Source organism: Heteronotia binoei, chromosome 6 (assembly GCF_032191835.1).
Source record: "Heteronotia binoei isolate CCM8104 ecotype False Entrance Well chromosome 6, APGP_CSIRO_Hbin_v1, whole genome shotgun sequence".
In the NCBI taxonomy this organism is placed as follows: domain Eukaryota; kingdom Metazoa; phylum Chordata; class Lepidosauria; order Squamata; family Gekkonidae; genus Heteronotia; species Heteronotia binoei.
The window spans coordinates 8,287,071-8,301,887 of record NC_083228.1 but is presented as its reverse complement, the minus strand read 5'-3'; positions in this window follow the sequence as shown (position 1 = coordinate 8,301,887).

Sequence of the window (14,817 nt, the reverse complement as noted above, 5' to 3'; positions counted from 1 at the left end):
AATCATCTCTCCAGAGTGGTGAATAGTTATAGGGATCCCAATTCCCAGGAACATTCTAGACTGCCAATGAGAAGAGGCTCCTCATTGGTAGATGACTCAGCAGATCTTAAATGGAGTTTTGACAGCTGTCAAACTAACTGCTGTCCACCGCAGTTTCTGGTCTAGCTCAACATTAGGCCTGATTAGGCATATCTGGGATTGGCAAATCCAACTCAAGAAATATCTGGGGGCTTTGGGGGTGGAGCCAGGAGACTTTGGGGGCGGAGCCAGGAGACATTGGGGGTGGAGTCAGGTCAAGGGTGTGATGAGCATAATTGAACTCGAAAGGGAGTTCTGGCCATCACATTGAAAAAGACCACACACCTTTTAAATGCCTTCCTTCCATAGGAAATAATGGATAGGGGCACGTTATTTTGGGGCTCATAGAGTTGGATCCCCTGGTCCAATCTTTTTGAAACTTGGAGGGTATTTTGAGGAGAGGCACCAGATGCTATGCTGCAAAATTGGTGCCTACAGCCTCCTCAGAGCTCCAGATTCACGCAGCTCAATTCTCCATTGTACCCTATAGGAATTGGTCTGCCTAGGGAATAATGGAGTGTCCAGCAGACATTCCCCCCCCCCCGCTTTCTGATGACCCTGAAGCGGCGGGGGGGAGGCCTCCAAACCAGGGGATCCCCTGCCCCCACCTGGGGATTGGCAGTCCTAGACATATCTCACAGATGGAGGAAATCAAGGCCATTCTACCTTCTAAGCTGGATCTTAAACGGCCCTTTCCACTTGCTGATGTTATTTATGCTTGTGCACCAGGCCACAGTCGCTGATTCAGGGCTTAGAAATCAGGAAAAGGCCAAGGCCACAGGCCTTTTCAATGACATGCATGCAGATGGGTCTTCCCCAGCTAAAAATCCTTCCTCTACAGTACCTGAACCTAAAGGAAGAAGATGTCAACCAAAGCTTGCATGGGTGGGGTAGGACATCATTCTTAGGGATAGGGAAACCTGTAGCAGCCAATGAAACCCAATAAAAATGCAAAACCCACCCCATGACTAAGCCAGCACACACATTGGGGGCTGGTATTCAGAGACATAGGAGGCCCATAGGATTAGATCCAAGTGGGCAGCCGTGTTGATCTGAAGCAGTAGAACGAAGCAAGAGTCAAGGTGCACCTTTAAGACCAACTAAGTTTTATTCAGGATGTAGGCTTTCGTGTGCTCTAAGCACACTTCATCAGGTGAGGAATCCGGTAGAGTGAGCTGAGCTACATATAGCTGGTAGGGAGGGGTTTAGAATGCAAAATGGTACAAATTTAAGATCCAATGACAGAATAGTAAAATTAACAAATTGAGCAAACCTTTGATCAGGGTAGCATGAGTGCGAGAAACCAATAAAACAGTAACATGTCAAAATGTGAGAATGTCTGTTAATCACTCTATTGTTATAAGCCTGGGCCAAAATGAGGGCATTTCTTTCTCAGACATTTTTCCCATCCAGCTAATTTATCTTTTAGCATGTGACATACATATAGTTCACCATTAGAAAAAATATATTAACATATAGTGGAAGATGGGTTTAGTATATGTAATGAGATAAACAGCCAATATCCCTATTTGAGTATTAGAGGATTTGAGGATTAGGTTAGCATCCCTTGAGATGGCTCGCCAATGTTCTTCTTGCAGGAATTCCCCTGGAGGCACTTTCTTCCCTAGAAAAAACTTAATGTCTCTCCTTGTATGCAAGTCCTAAAAGTTGTGACTGGGTTGAGTTCTTGAATGTGAGCAATTTGGTTTTTATTTTTATCTGCGAATGATAGAGACTTGGTGGTATTTGTGATGCAAGTATGCCTGCGTATAAGGAATCAGAGCGCGGAAGAAGGGCTGCCTGAGGATTTGATAAATCACAGATTTTCATAGCAGAACAACACCTGTTGAATTTCCGCAGCCGTTTCAAATGCTAGCCCAATGTGGTGGGTTTTCTGGAAGGTAAAGAAACCCCTCCCCAACTCTTCCAGGGTTGCTGGATGTCTGCAAAGCAGTCTTGAGCTGGTCGCAGTATTGGGGTGGGGGGAGAGCTGCTCTCCGCAATTTTGGATACCTGGGATCCACTGAGCAGAGAACAGAACATCTCAGACCTGATATTCTACTCCCAGGAAGTTCATTCCTTTGACCCCCACTTGGAAGGTTCCTTGCCCAATGGTCCTTCAGACCAATGCAGATCTTCCCCAGAAAAACTAACAGTGGGTTGTGGATTTTGTGACTTGGTGGGAGGTCCTTTGGCCTCAAGGGAGAACCCCCAGTTTCAAAAAGGGGAGAAGCCAATGGCAGCACACCTCTTGTACAGCTTCACCATGAGCAGGCTAGGGGTGTGTGGATAGAGCAGAAGGCTGTGTGCCCTCAGGGATGCCTCCCTTGTCATCACCAGCTCCCTACTTCCCCACTCCTAATTCTAAGGTACAAGGAAAGGAGGCAGAGTGTAAAATTCTTCTTCCCCTTTACATTTGGAATGCAAAATACTGCAGAATCACCTTCGTCTTTGGCCCTGCCCTTCCTTGCCTTGACTGAAGATCTCAGCTCAGGTATTCCAGAAAGACCCATTTCTTTTTTTCCCTTTGGGATGTGTGTGTGTGCGATAATGTCACTCCTCCGGTTGCTAGAGTGGCCTCTCACTTGCCAACAGGGATGCCAACAGGACTGAAGAAGGAATGCCCTGTCTCTTTAAGATAGGCAGAAATGGGCAGCTGAAGCTTTTCATGGCCCGGAAGCAGATATTGCCCTCTTATGCCTCTCTTAAAGGGGCAGGGTGTTTTTTTCCAGGTGGTTGGCAACCCTGCCTTCCACACAGATATCAGAGAAGTCACACGCAAGGTGGAATCCAAACCCAAGGCAGACCCCACCCCCTCTCCTGATGTCAGGCCACTGCTGTCTCTTTCCCATCACCCAGCCCAATACAATCTACAACAGACACAAAATAAGAATATTATGATTAGATGGAAATACACTGAGATGGATTTTTCCAAATGTTATGTGGAAGAATGCTGATATAAACCCTCCAGTGATGTCAGGATGTCTGTGGCTTTATGCACATGAGTTATGCAAATGAGTTGTACTAATGAGCTCCGGCACCTCTTTTTCTACAAACAGCCCAGGTTAAAAAGGTGAATGTGTATCAGGTAATAGGCGATGAGACCTCAAGATGATCATTAATGAGGCGGGGCCCACCCTTTCCAATAACTCTGAATTCCCTTACTGCAAATATGACAGACTTTGTCGGCCTCTATTTCTGAAAGGCAAAACCTGTGAGTCAAGTGTTATTAACTGATGTGACGTCTTTAGCTTGCATAGAAATTAGCGGATGCTCATCCAAGGCTCTTGGGTCTAGATGAGCCCTTGAGGAGAATAAATTAAGTTGCTACCCAATGGGAGATGTCTGCTCTTTCACATGGATTTCTAATCCCCTTCTGTGGACATGCACAGACCACTTTATGCTCCCTCACCACAGTCTGGGCCTGCTGAGATCCCTGCACTGATTGTGCCCACCTTTCAGTTTGTGCACTGGGCTGATTTCCAGGCTCTACTGGGCCAGGCTGCTCTTTTGCATCATGCAATAACTGACCCTCCCCTTTTTTAATTCAGCATGCTGGGAATCAAACCTAGGGTCTTCTGCATACAGAAAGTTTCCTCAGATTTCCTCAGATTCTCATGAAGGCTGTTCTATGTACTGAAGATTTTTATTCTTAACCTTATTCACTGAATGCTGACGTGGGCTTCCTTGGTTAGGAGTCCCAGAATATCAGCCAGGATGGAGAAGGGGGCGGGGCAGAGCTTCAGCTGAGAAAGCCACATTCTAAACCCAATGACTGGAGGTGTTTCTGTTTCCAGCATTGGTTTGGGGCTGCTCACACAGAAGCCGCTTCTTGCATACAAATGGGTCTTTTCAGACTAAAAACCTTGCTTAGCAGTACCTGAACCTCATGGTGGGGCATGAGTTTCTGTGAGGCACTGCTCACTTCTTCATCAAAAAGAGAGCCAGCAAAGCACAATAAAAAAGCAAAAGACCCTCCAGAAAGGGTGGGGTGTGGTGGGTATCTTTTTTCCACTCCACAAACATCCTCCCAAAGGATGATGGTTCCTCATCCTCTTGGAGAGGCGTGACAAGTGGAGTGCTTCAAGGATCTGTCCCAGGGCCTGTTTTGTTCAACATCTTTATCAATGATTTGGATGAAGGAATAGAGGGAATGCTTATTAAATTTGCAGGTGATACTAAATTGGGAGGGGTTGCAAACACAGAAGAGGACAGAAACAGGATACAGGATGACCTTGACAGGCTGGAAAACTGGTCTAAAACCAGTTGGTCTAAAACCAATAAAATGAATTTTAACAGGAAGAAATGTAAAGTTCTGCATTTCAGTAGGAAACATGAGTCAATACTGTGATGCAGTGGCTAAAAAGGCAAATGCAGTTTTGGGCTGTATAGTGTCCAGATCACATGAAGTGATGGTATTGCTTTTCTCTGCTCTGGTAAGACCTCGCCAGGAGTATTGTGTTCAGTTTTGGGCACCACATTTTAAGAAGGACATAGACAAGTTGGAATGGGTCCAGAGGAGGGCAACGAAGATGGTGAGGGGTCTGGAGACCAAGTCTTATGAAGAAAGGTTGAAAGAGCTGGCCATGTTTAGCCTGGAAAGGAGGTGGCTGAGAGGTGATATGATCATCATCTTCAAGTACTTGAAGGGCTGTCCTATAGAGAATGGTGCAGAATTGTTTTCTGTGGCCTCAGAAGGTAGGACCAGAACCAATGGGTTGAAATTAAATCAAAAGAGTTTCCGGCTGAACATTAGGAAGAACTTCCTGACCGTTAGAGCGGTTCCTCAGTGGAACAGTCTTTCTCAAGAGGTGGTGGGCTCTCCTTCCTTGGAGGTTTTAAAACAGAGGCTAGATGGCCATCTGACAGCAATGAATATCCTGTGAATTTAGGGGAGGTGTTTGTGAGTTTCCTGCACTGTGCAGTGGATTGGACTAGGTGACCCTGGAGGTCCCTTCCAACTCTATGATTCTATGATCCTATGAAACACACCTGGGGCTGGTCTTCAAAGGTGGATTAGCCCTATGTGATTAAGTTAGGCCCCCTTGAGGTGGGGCAGGTTAAAGACCCACCATCTGAAAGTCCAGGAAAAGGGAAAGGAACCCTTGGGACAAAGGGAGAGTCTCCTCTATCATATGCCAGGAATGTTTTCTGGGCCAAGACCCTGACTTTCCTCCACAATTTTTATTTAATTTGAGAGAGAGAAATAAGTTGAGGTCACTTCTTCATCAAAAAGAGAGCCAACAAAACACAATAAAAATGCAAAAGACCTTCCAGAAAGGATGGGTGGTGTGATGGGTATCTTTTCTCCCCTCTACCAAACACCCCTGGGGCTGGTCTTCAAAGGGGGATTAGCCTCCTGTGATTAAGCTAGGCTCCCTTGAGGTGGGGCAGGTTAAAGACCCCCCCTCTGAAAGTCCAGGGAAAGGGAAAGGAGCCCTCGGGACAAAGGGAGGTTCTCCTCTATTGTGGGCCAGAACCCTCAGTTTCCTCCACAATTTCTCTTTCATTTGAGAGAGAAAAGAAGAGGAGGAAATTTGGCACTATGGCAAAGAAGGAAGGGAGGATCAGGAAGATCGGTGTTAATTTCGTTAATCAGTTCAATTAATTCCAAACCTTTATAATAATAATAATAATAATAATATTTTATTTTTATATCCCGCCCTCCCCGCCAGGCGGGCTCAGGGCGGCTAACAGGCACGGGAATCCCATGATTCTTATTGGACAGTATAACAGACATGGGAGTCCCATGATTCATAAAACATAATAATTTGACATTAATTACAAATAGTTATTTAAAATACATAAAAACAAATAAAATATAATAAGATATATTAAGGTAGGTGCTAGAATGATGTAATCCAGATGTATTTAGGATGGCTAAATATCTGTTCATTCGTTGATCCGGTTCTATATCAATTCAATTACCACATGTTGTCTCAAATGCCAACTGAAAGAGAAATGTTTTGCAAGCCCTGCGGAATTGGTTCAGGTCCCGCAGGGCTCGCACCATCTCTGGTAGATCGTTCCACCAACGAGGCCACTTTTCTTCCTTATGGAGTTCCCAGCAGCTTACAAACATGAACGGAGCGCCTAAAACACACGGAAACCATAAAAACTAAATTTTAAAGGCACTATTGAGGACGGCTGATAAACTGAACCAGATGCGGTCCGAAATATTCTTCAACAGCCTCCTCAAGCTCAAATTCAAGGGGTATCCCTTCCCTTAGACAGTTAATCCCACCCTCAATTCTGTAATCCTGGTCCTGTGGCACTAATGCTCATTGGCTGTCTCATGGTGCCTGATCAGGATATTGGCTGTTTATCTCATTACATATACTTAACCCATTTTCATTACATGTCAAAAGGTGAATTAGTTAGATGGGCAAAACGACTGAGAAAGAAATGCCTTCTTTTGACCCCGGCTTATATAATAGAGTGACTGACAGACACTCTCACATTTTGACATTACTTATTGCTTTCGCATGCTACCCAGATCAAAGGTTTGCTCAATGTGTTAATTTGACTATTCTGTCATTGGGCCTTAAATTTGTACCATATTGTATTCTAAACCACTGCCTACTAGTTATATATAGCCCTGCACACCGTACCTGATTCCTCGTCAGATGAAGTGTGCTTGGAGCACACGAAAGCTCTCTCTCTCTCTCTCCCTGTATAAAACGTTGTTGGTCTTAAAGGTGCCACTTGACTCCTACTTTGTTCTACTGCTTCAGACCAACACGGCTGCCCACTTGAAACTAGCATGATGTTTATAATGTATATGATGTTAAAAAGTAAATGTAGGTGGACAAGAACTAGGAAATGCTTGTCCTTTTGTTTTACCTAGACTTGCAGCAAAACCAATTAACAGGCAATGTTTATTACTTTTGATGGCTATCCAGACCAAATGGTCTTCTAATTTATTACACTATTTTGCCATTTGTTAATTTTGTTAGAGAGCCAGTTGTTAGAGAGCCAGTTTGGTGTAGTGGTTAAGTGTGCGGACTCTTATCTGGGAGAACCGGGTTTGATTCCCCACTCCTCCACTTGCACCTGCTGGAATGGCCTTGGGTCAGCCATAGCTCCGGCAGAGGTTGTCCTTGAAAGGGCAGCTGCTGTGAGAGTCCTCTCAGCCCCACCCACCTCACAGGGTGTCTGTTGTGGGGAGGGAAGGTAAAGGAGATTGTGAGCCGCTCTGAGACTCTTCGGAGTGGAGGGCGGGATATAAATCCAATATCTTCATCTACCTCACAGGGTGTCTGTTGTGGGGGAGGAAGGGAAAGGAGATTGTGAGCCGCTCTGAGACTCTTCGGAGTGGAGGGTGGGATATAAATCCAATATCTTCATCTACCTCACAGGGTGTCTGTTGTGGGGGAGGAAGGGAAAGGAGATTGTGAGCCGCTCTGAGACTCTTTGGAGTGGAGGGCAGGATATAAATCCAATATCTTCATCTACCTCACAGGGTGTCTGTTGTGGGGGAGGAAGGGGAAGGAGATTGTGAGCTGCTCTGAGACTCTTCGGAGTGGAGGGCGGGATATAAATCCAATATCTTCATCTACCTCACAGGGTGTCTGTTGTGGAGGGGGGAGGTAAAGGAGATTGTGAGCCGCTCTGAGACTCTTTGGAGTGGAGGGCAGGATATAAATCCAATATCTTCATCTACCTCACAGGGTGTCTGTTGTGGGGGAGGAAGGGGAAGGAGATTGTGAGCTGCTCTGAGACTCTTCGGAGTGGAGGGCGGGATATAAATCCAATATCTTCATCTACCTCACAGGGTGTCTGTTGTGGGGGAGGAAGGTAAAGGAGATTGTGAGCCGCTCTGAGACTCTTCAGAGTGGAGGGCGGGATATAAATCCAATATCTTCATCTACCTCACAGGGTGTCTGTTGTGGGGGAGGAAGGGAAAGGAGATTGTGAGCCGCTCTGAGACTCTTTGGAGTGGAGGGCAGGATATAAATCCAATATCTTCATCTACCTCACAGGGTGTCTGTTGTGGGGAGGAAGGTAAAGGAGATTGTGAGCCGCTCTGAGACTCTTGAGTGGAGGGCAGAATATAAATCCAATGTCTTCTTCTTCAATTTGATCCTAACTTTGTATCAGTTTACACTCTTAACCCAGCTACATGTATTTCAGCCCACTGTACCTTATCCCCTCGTCTGAATAAGTAAGCATGCATACGAAAGCTTACATCCTGAATAAAACTTTGTTGGTCTTAAAGGTGCCACTGGACTCCTACTTTGCTCTACTACTTTAGACCAACACGGCTGCCCACTTGGATGTGCCCCTAAATGTTGTTTCCAAAATCAGACATTTTGTAAGTGGCAGGAGAGGGAGAGATCCTGCCACATGGTGGGGCACTATTGTCAAAAATCTAGTTGCAGGACTTGTGAAGGAAGGAGCAGACCCAAGCTCAAATTGTATTGCAAAACTTTGGGCTTAGAAATGAGGGCTGTAGATGGGGAGCGCTCTGTCCCTCCAACAACATGCAGCAATTCTTTAAAAGCCAGTGTTAGCGTGAGCTTGCTCACAGATTTTGAATCCAGCTGACAGATTTTTGTCTTGCCTCAGGAAGGATGATCCCAGAGCACACTAATTCCTGCAGGAGCTCACAACTTTAATGTCAGAGCCAAGCAGGCAGCCGTGTATGTCTGAAGCAGTAGAACAAAGTAGGAGTCAAGTGGCGCCTTTAAGACCAACTAAGTTTTATTCAGAATGTCAGCTTTTGTGTACTCTAAGCGCACGAAAGCGTACATTCTGAATAGAACGTTGCTGGCCTTAAAGGTGCGACTTGAATGTCAGTAGCTCACAGAGTAGAATTTTTGCTCACAAAGCTCTGCAGCTTAGAGGGAACATCGCTGGCAACAATACTCCAGGTGGGACCTGGGGATCCCCTGTAACAACAGCTCCTCTCCAGACTAAGAGATCAGTTCCCCTGGAGAAAACGGAGGCTTTGGAGGGTGGACTCTAGGACCTTGCACCCCACTGATGTCCTTGCCCTTCCCAAGCTTCACCTACAAATCTCCTGGAGTTTTCCAACTTGGACCAGGCACCCCTACCTCCCATCCCCTGCCTGCAGCCGTGGAGGATCTGGCAACCCTCATATGAACATAAGAACATAAGAGAAGCCATGTTGGATCAGGCCAATGGCCCATCCAGTCCAACACTCTGTGTCACATAAGAACATAAGAGAAGCCATGTTGGATCAGGCCCATGGCCCATCCAGTCTAACACTCTGTGTCACATAAGAACATAAGAGAAGCCATGTTGGATCAGGCCCATGGCCCATCCAGTCCAACACTCTGTGTCACATAAGAACATAAGAGAAGCCATGTTGGATCAGGCCAGTGGCCCATCCAGTCCAACACTCTGTGTCACATAAGAACATAAGAGAAGCCATGTTGGATCAGGCCCATGGCCCATCCAGTACAACACTCTGTGTCACATAAGAACATAAGAGAAGCCATGTTGGATCAGGCCCATGGCCCATCCAGTACAACACTCTGTGTCACATAAGAACATAAGAGAAGCCATGTTGGATCAGGCCCATGGCCCATCCAGTCCAACACTCTGTGTCACATAAGAACAGAAGAGGAGCCATGTTGGATCCGGCCAATGGCCCATCCAGTCCAACACTCTGTGTCACATAAGAACATCAGAGAAGCCATGTTGGATCAGGCCAATGGCCCATCCAGTCCAACACTCTGTGTCACACAGTGGCCAAAAAACCCAAGTGCCATCAGGAGGTCCACCAGTGGGGCTAGAAGCCCTTCCACTGTGCCCCCCCCCGCAAGAACAAGAATACAGAGCATCATTGCCCCAGACAGAGAGTTCCAACAATAAGCTGTGGCTAATAGCCTCTGATGGACTTCTGCTCCATATGCTTATCCAATCCCCTCTTGAAGCTGTCTATGCTTGCAGCCGCCACCACCTCCTGTGGCATTGAATTCCACGTGTTAATCTCCCTTTGGGTGAAGAAGTGCTTAAGAACCCAACTGGAGAGAGAACTTCCCCACGTCCACAAAAGGTGATATCTTTGGGCAGGAGGGTTCTGGAGTGTGGCCTTGAGACAGTCTGTTCAGAGAACTCAAAGGGTCTTTCTTCTAAACTGCAACTTCTGAAAAGGGTTCGTTCCAGAAGACACATAGGTTGTCCTGGAGTCCAGTAGCACCTGAAGGACTAAAAATGGGGGGGGGGTGCCAGATTCATGTGGGTATTAGCTGTGCTGGGTCTGAAGCAGCAGGACAAAGTTTGAGTTCAATGGTGCCTTTAAGACCTCTAAGACTTTGTCAGATATCGGAAGGAGAGAGCAGTGACTCACTAAAGCTCCTGCCCAGCCACAAATCTTGTTAGCTGCTCCAGGACTCTTGCTCTTTTCTCCTGTTATAGACAGAATTACATGGCTCCATGGGAGGCACCACATTTAGCTGTGCAGAAAGGAAATCCACCAGCCTTTCGGAGCTATCTAAAGAAGAGCCCAGTGGCGCAGAGTGGTAAAGCTGCAGTACTGCAGTCGGAGCCCTCTGCTCACGACCTGAGTTCGATCCCACTGGAAGCTCCAGGTTGACTTCCAAGGTCAGTCAAATGAGGACCCAGCTTGCTGGGGGGAAAGTGCAGGTGACTGGGGAAAGCAATGGCAAACCACCCCGTAAAAAGTCTGCCGTGAAAACGTTGTGAAGGCAACGTCACCCCAGAGTCAAAAACGACTGGTGCTTGCACAGGGGACTACCTTTGCCTTTAAAGAAGTGAGCAGCGACTCCCGAAAGCTCCACCCCTGCCACAAGTTTTGTCAGTGTTTCATAGGGTTGCCAATCCCCAGGTGGGGGCATGGGATCCCCTGGTCTGGAGGCCTTCCCCCCGCTTCAGGGTCATCAGAAAGCACGGGGTGGGGGGGGGAGGGAAATGTCTGCTGGGCACTCCATTATTCCCTATGAAGACCATGGAGAATTGATCCACAGGTATCCAGAGCTCTGGAGGCAACAAATTTTCAGCATAGCATCCAGTACCTCTCCCCAAAATACGCTTCAAGTGTCAAAAAGGTTGGCCCAGGGGTCCAATTCTATGAGCCTCAAAAGAAGGTGCCTCTATCCTTCCTTATTTCCAATGAAGGGAAGGATTTTTAAAGGTGTGCAGTCGCTTTAAATGCGATGGCCAGAATTCCCTTTAGAGTTTGATTATGTTTGTCACAATTTTGCTCCTGGCTCCACCCCCAAAGCCCCCAGATATTTCTTGAATTGGACTCCTCAGCTGGAGTCTGGCTCTTTTCTGCTGCTACAGGCTAACAACGTTCCTCCATATTGTGTTGTCCTAATTAATGACTTCATTCTCCATCACTTTGGGAAGTGACCTCGTCCTAGGGTTTGAAAAAAGCAGCCAATGGGTTAACTGATTAAAAGCCAGACTAGACGACTACACTTTCCTTGGTAGATAGCCTTTAAGTAGGCCATTAATTCAAAGGGCCATAAACCAAGAATCAGAAATTGCCTGTCCCCAGCTGTTCTGATTGCGTAAGGGGTGGAGACCAGTCTGCGGTCCATTTCAGACTGTGGCCTTTGAAGATTACAGGCAGCAAACACAAAAGGAGTCCCCTATTAACACAATTTACCTTCAGTTTCTCTCACTATAATTCTTTCTAACTTATGCTATCCCTTTTTTCTCTTTTTATTTAAATATTCCCTTTCGTTTGGCTTGAGATGGAACAAGGCATTCTTCTTAGCTTAAGAGTCAAAAATTCTAGCCCAACTATCAGTTAATTTATCCTTAATAAGATATCTATCAACCTATCGGAGAACTGGACGTTATCTTAAATGCTAAATAAGATGTTCCACAATGTTATATATACCATAGTATTTTATGCATAGTAGAATTTTGTTATATATGGAATTAATCTACTTGATACTACTGCATCCAACAAAGTTCTGTATAACGTGGAATTTTAAAAAAATCAGCTTATCATATGTTAAAAAAAAAGACTTAACAGATTTCTTGCAGTATAACCATTTCTGGGTCAGACCATACAATGAGTGTGTGTGTGGGGGGGGTGGAGGGTTTCTAGTCCACAGAACTGACAACTCCCATAGAGCTTTCTGGCCTTTAAGGTACCTGAATATTTGTCATAATCTATATGAGTTAAATAAAAATCCTAAAGACCAGGAGAATTCCTTCCAGCAGAAGCTGCCTGGAGTCAGAGAGAGCTCTTTGTTGTACCAGAAGTGAGCTCTGAGTGAGGAAAATTTCTGTTAGAATAGCTGTGTCCATCGTTCAGAGCTGTCATAGGGTTGCCAAGTCCAATTCAAGAAATATCTGGGGACTTTGGGGGTGGAGCCAGGAGACTTTGGGGGTAGAGCCAGGAGCAAGGTTGTGACAAGCACATTTGAACTCCAAAGGGAGTTCTGGCCTTCACAATTAAAGGGACTGCACACCTTTTAAATGCCTTCCCTCCATTGGAAATAATGAAGGATAGGGGCGCCTTCTTTGGGGGCTCATAGAATTGGACCCCCTGTTCCAATCCTTTTGAAACTTGGAGGGTATTTTGAGGAGAGGCACCGAATGCTATGCTGCAAATTTGGTGCCTCTTTCTAAAAGAAAAAAGCCCTCCCAGAGCCCCAGATACCTGTGAATAAATTCTCCATTATACCCCATGGGAATATGCCCCACCTGAGGTATATTCCCTCCACCCGAGGCATATTCAAATTCCATCAAAACAAATCCAGATGAATAGGGCACATTGTTTATCAATCCCAATATCTTTCGTCTTGATCAGCACACATGAATATTGATATTGAGGCAGAACGCCTGCTTCTTAACCTCCAAGAATGCCCCAGATAAAAGGGACATCTGAATCACGTCCCACACCCATAAAAATGCTTTCCCTTAAAAATCATGTCAGGATTAATCGTGTTTAGTTTTATTATTAAAGGGGAAAAAAGATTAATCTGCAAACAAGACGCTGAGCGGCAATATGAAGTTTCACAAAGTCATTTCCACCGTGATTCTGTACCAATCCATCAGTTTCTCTGCCATTAAAACATGGAAATACATTTTTTTTTTAAAAGTTCCTTGCAGCTCTTCAAAGCCTAAAAAATATCTCTAGTAGAATCTAGGCAAATAAAGGTATAGCGGACTTAGCATGTCCTTTCCCCAGGGCATAAGCCTCTTCTTTCCTCTGAAATAGGGTTGCCAAGTCTGACTCAAGAAATATCTGGGGACTTTGGGGGTGGAGCCAGGAGAATTTGGAGGTGGAGCCAGGAGCAAGGGAGTGGCAATCACAACTTAAGGGAGTTCTGTCCATCACGTTTAAAGGGACCACACTCCTCTTAAATGCCTTCCATTTGGAATAATGAAGGATGGGGGCACCTTCTTTTGGGGCTCATCTTCTTGAAACTTGGGTGGTATTTTAGGAAGAGGCACTAGATGTAATACTGAAAATTTGGTGCCTCTACTTCAAAAAACAGTCCCCCAGAGCCCCAGATACCTCTAGATCAATTCTCCATTGGTCTCCCAGCAGACCCCCCCACACACACACCACTTTCTGATGACCCCGAAGTGGGGGGAGGGCCTTCAAACTGGGGGTCCCGCTGCCCCCGCCTGGGGATTGGCAGCCCTACTCTGAAAGGCGATAGATCACTCAGTCCCTGTTATGGATTTTGATTTTGTAAGGTTAATTTTATGACAAGCTTGCTCCCAAAAGAAATGCTGAGAGTCTGAGACCCTTGAAATAATTTGCTTTTGAAAAGCAAACTGTAGTCTCTCTCTCTCTCTCTCTCCCTCTGTGTGTGTGTGGAAGTGTGAATTTGAGAATGAAGGCGCCCAAGTTAAGTATCTTCAGCTCCAACTGATTATAGTGGGGGATGCTCATTGCGTAAGCTCTGGTGAAGTGTGATCTCTGGACCACTTTGTAAGTGCTAGACCTGTTGGCAGCGACTCAGAGCCAGAGGCCTAGAGGCAGACGTCTTCTCTTTATACAGCAAGACGCCTGACTGCCTTTGGCACTTCCAGGGTAATCCTAAGGAGAGTCACCCCCGTCTTCCAGGGCCTTTAGAAGGGGGCCAAGTCTGCTGGAAAAAGGAAAGGTCCCCTGTGCAAGTACCAGTCGTTTCCGACTCTGAGGTGATGTTGCTTTCACAATGCTTTCCTGGCAGACCTTTTTACAGGGTGGTTTGCCGTTGCCTTCCCCGGTCATTATACTTTCCCTCCAGCGAGCTGGGTACTCATTTTACTGACCTCGGAAGGATGGAAGGCTGAGTCAACCTGGAGCCGGCTACCTGAACCAGCTTCCGCTGGAATCGAACTCAGGTCATGAGCAGAAGGTTCCGACTGCAGTACTGCACCTTTCCCACTCTGCGCCATGGGGCTCTTCTTAAGTCTGCTGAGGACGGCACTATTCAGGGCATCTGCGCAGTTCTCCCTGGGACCAAGCGGTCTCTCTGGAATCAGGGGCAAGTAACCAACTGGGTGACTTCCAGGCAGCCACTCAAGAATGGGGGTCCTAAGCACAAATTTGAAGGAAGTGCTGGGTATTCAGTCATGGAACTCAAGGCTTTACCTTGTGGACTGCAGCCTGAAGAAGGCAAACGAAATGGAGAGTTACCTAGGCAGCCTGTTGCTGCCGTTGCTGTAATATCAACCTTCTATTGCAGGGGTGGCCAACGGTAGCTCTCCGGATGTTTTTTTGCCTACAACTCCCATCAGCCCCAGCCAGCACGGCCAATGGCTGGGGCTGATGGGAGTTGTAGGCAAAAA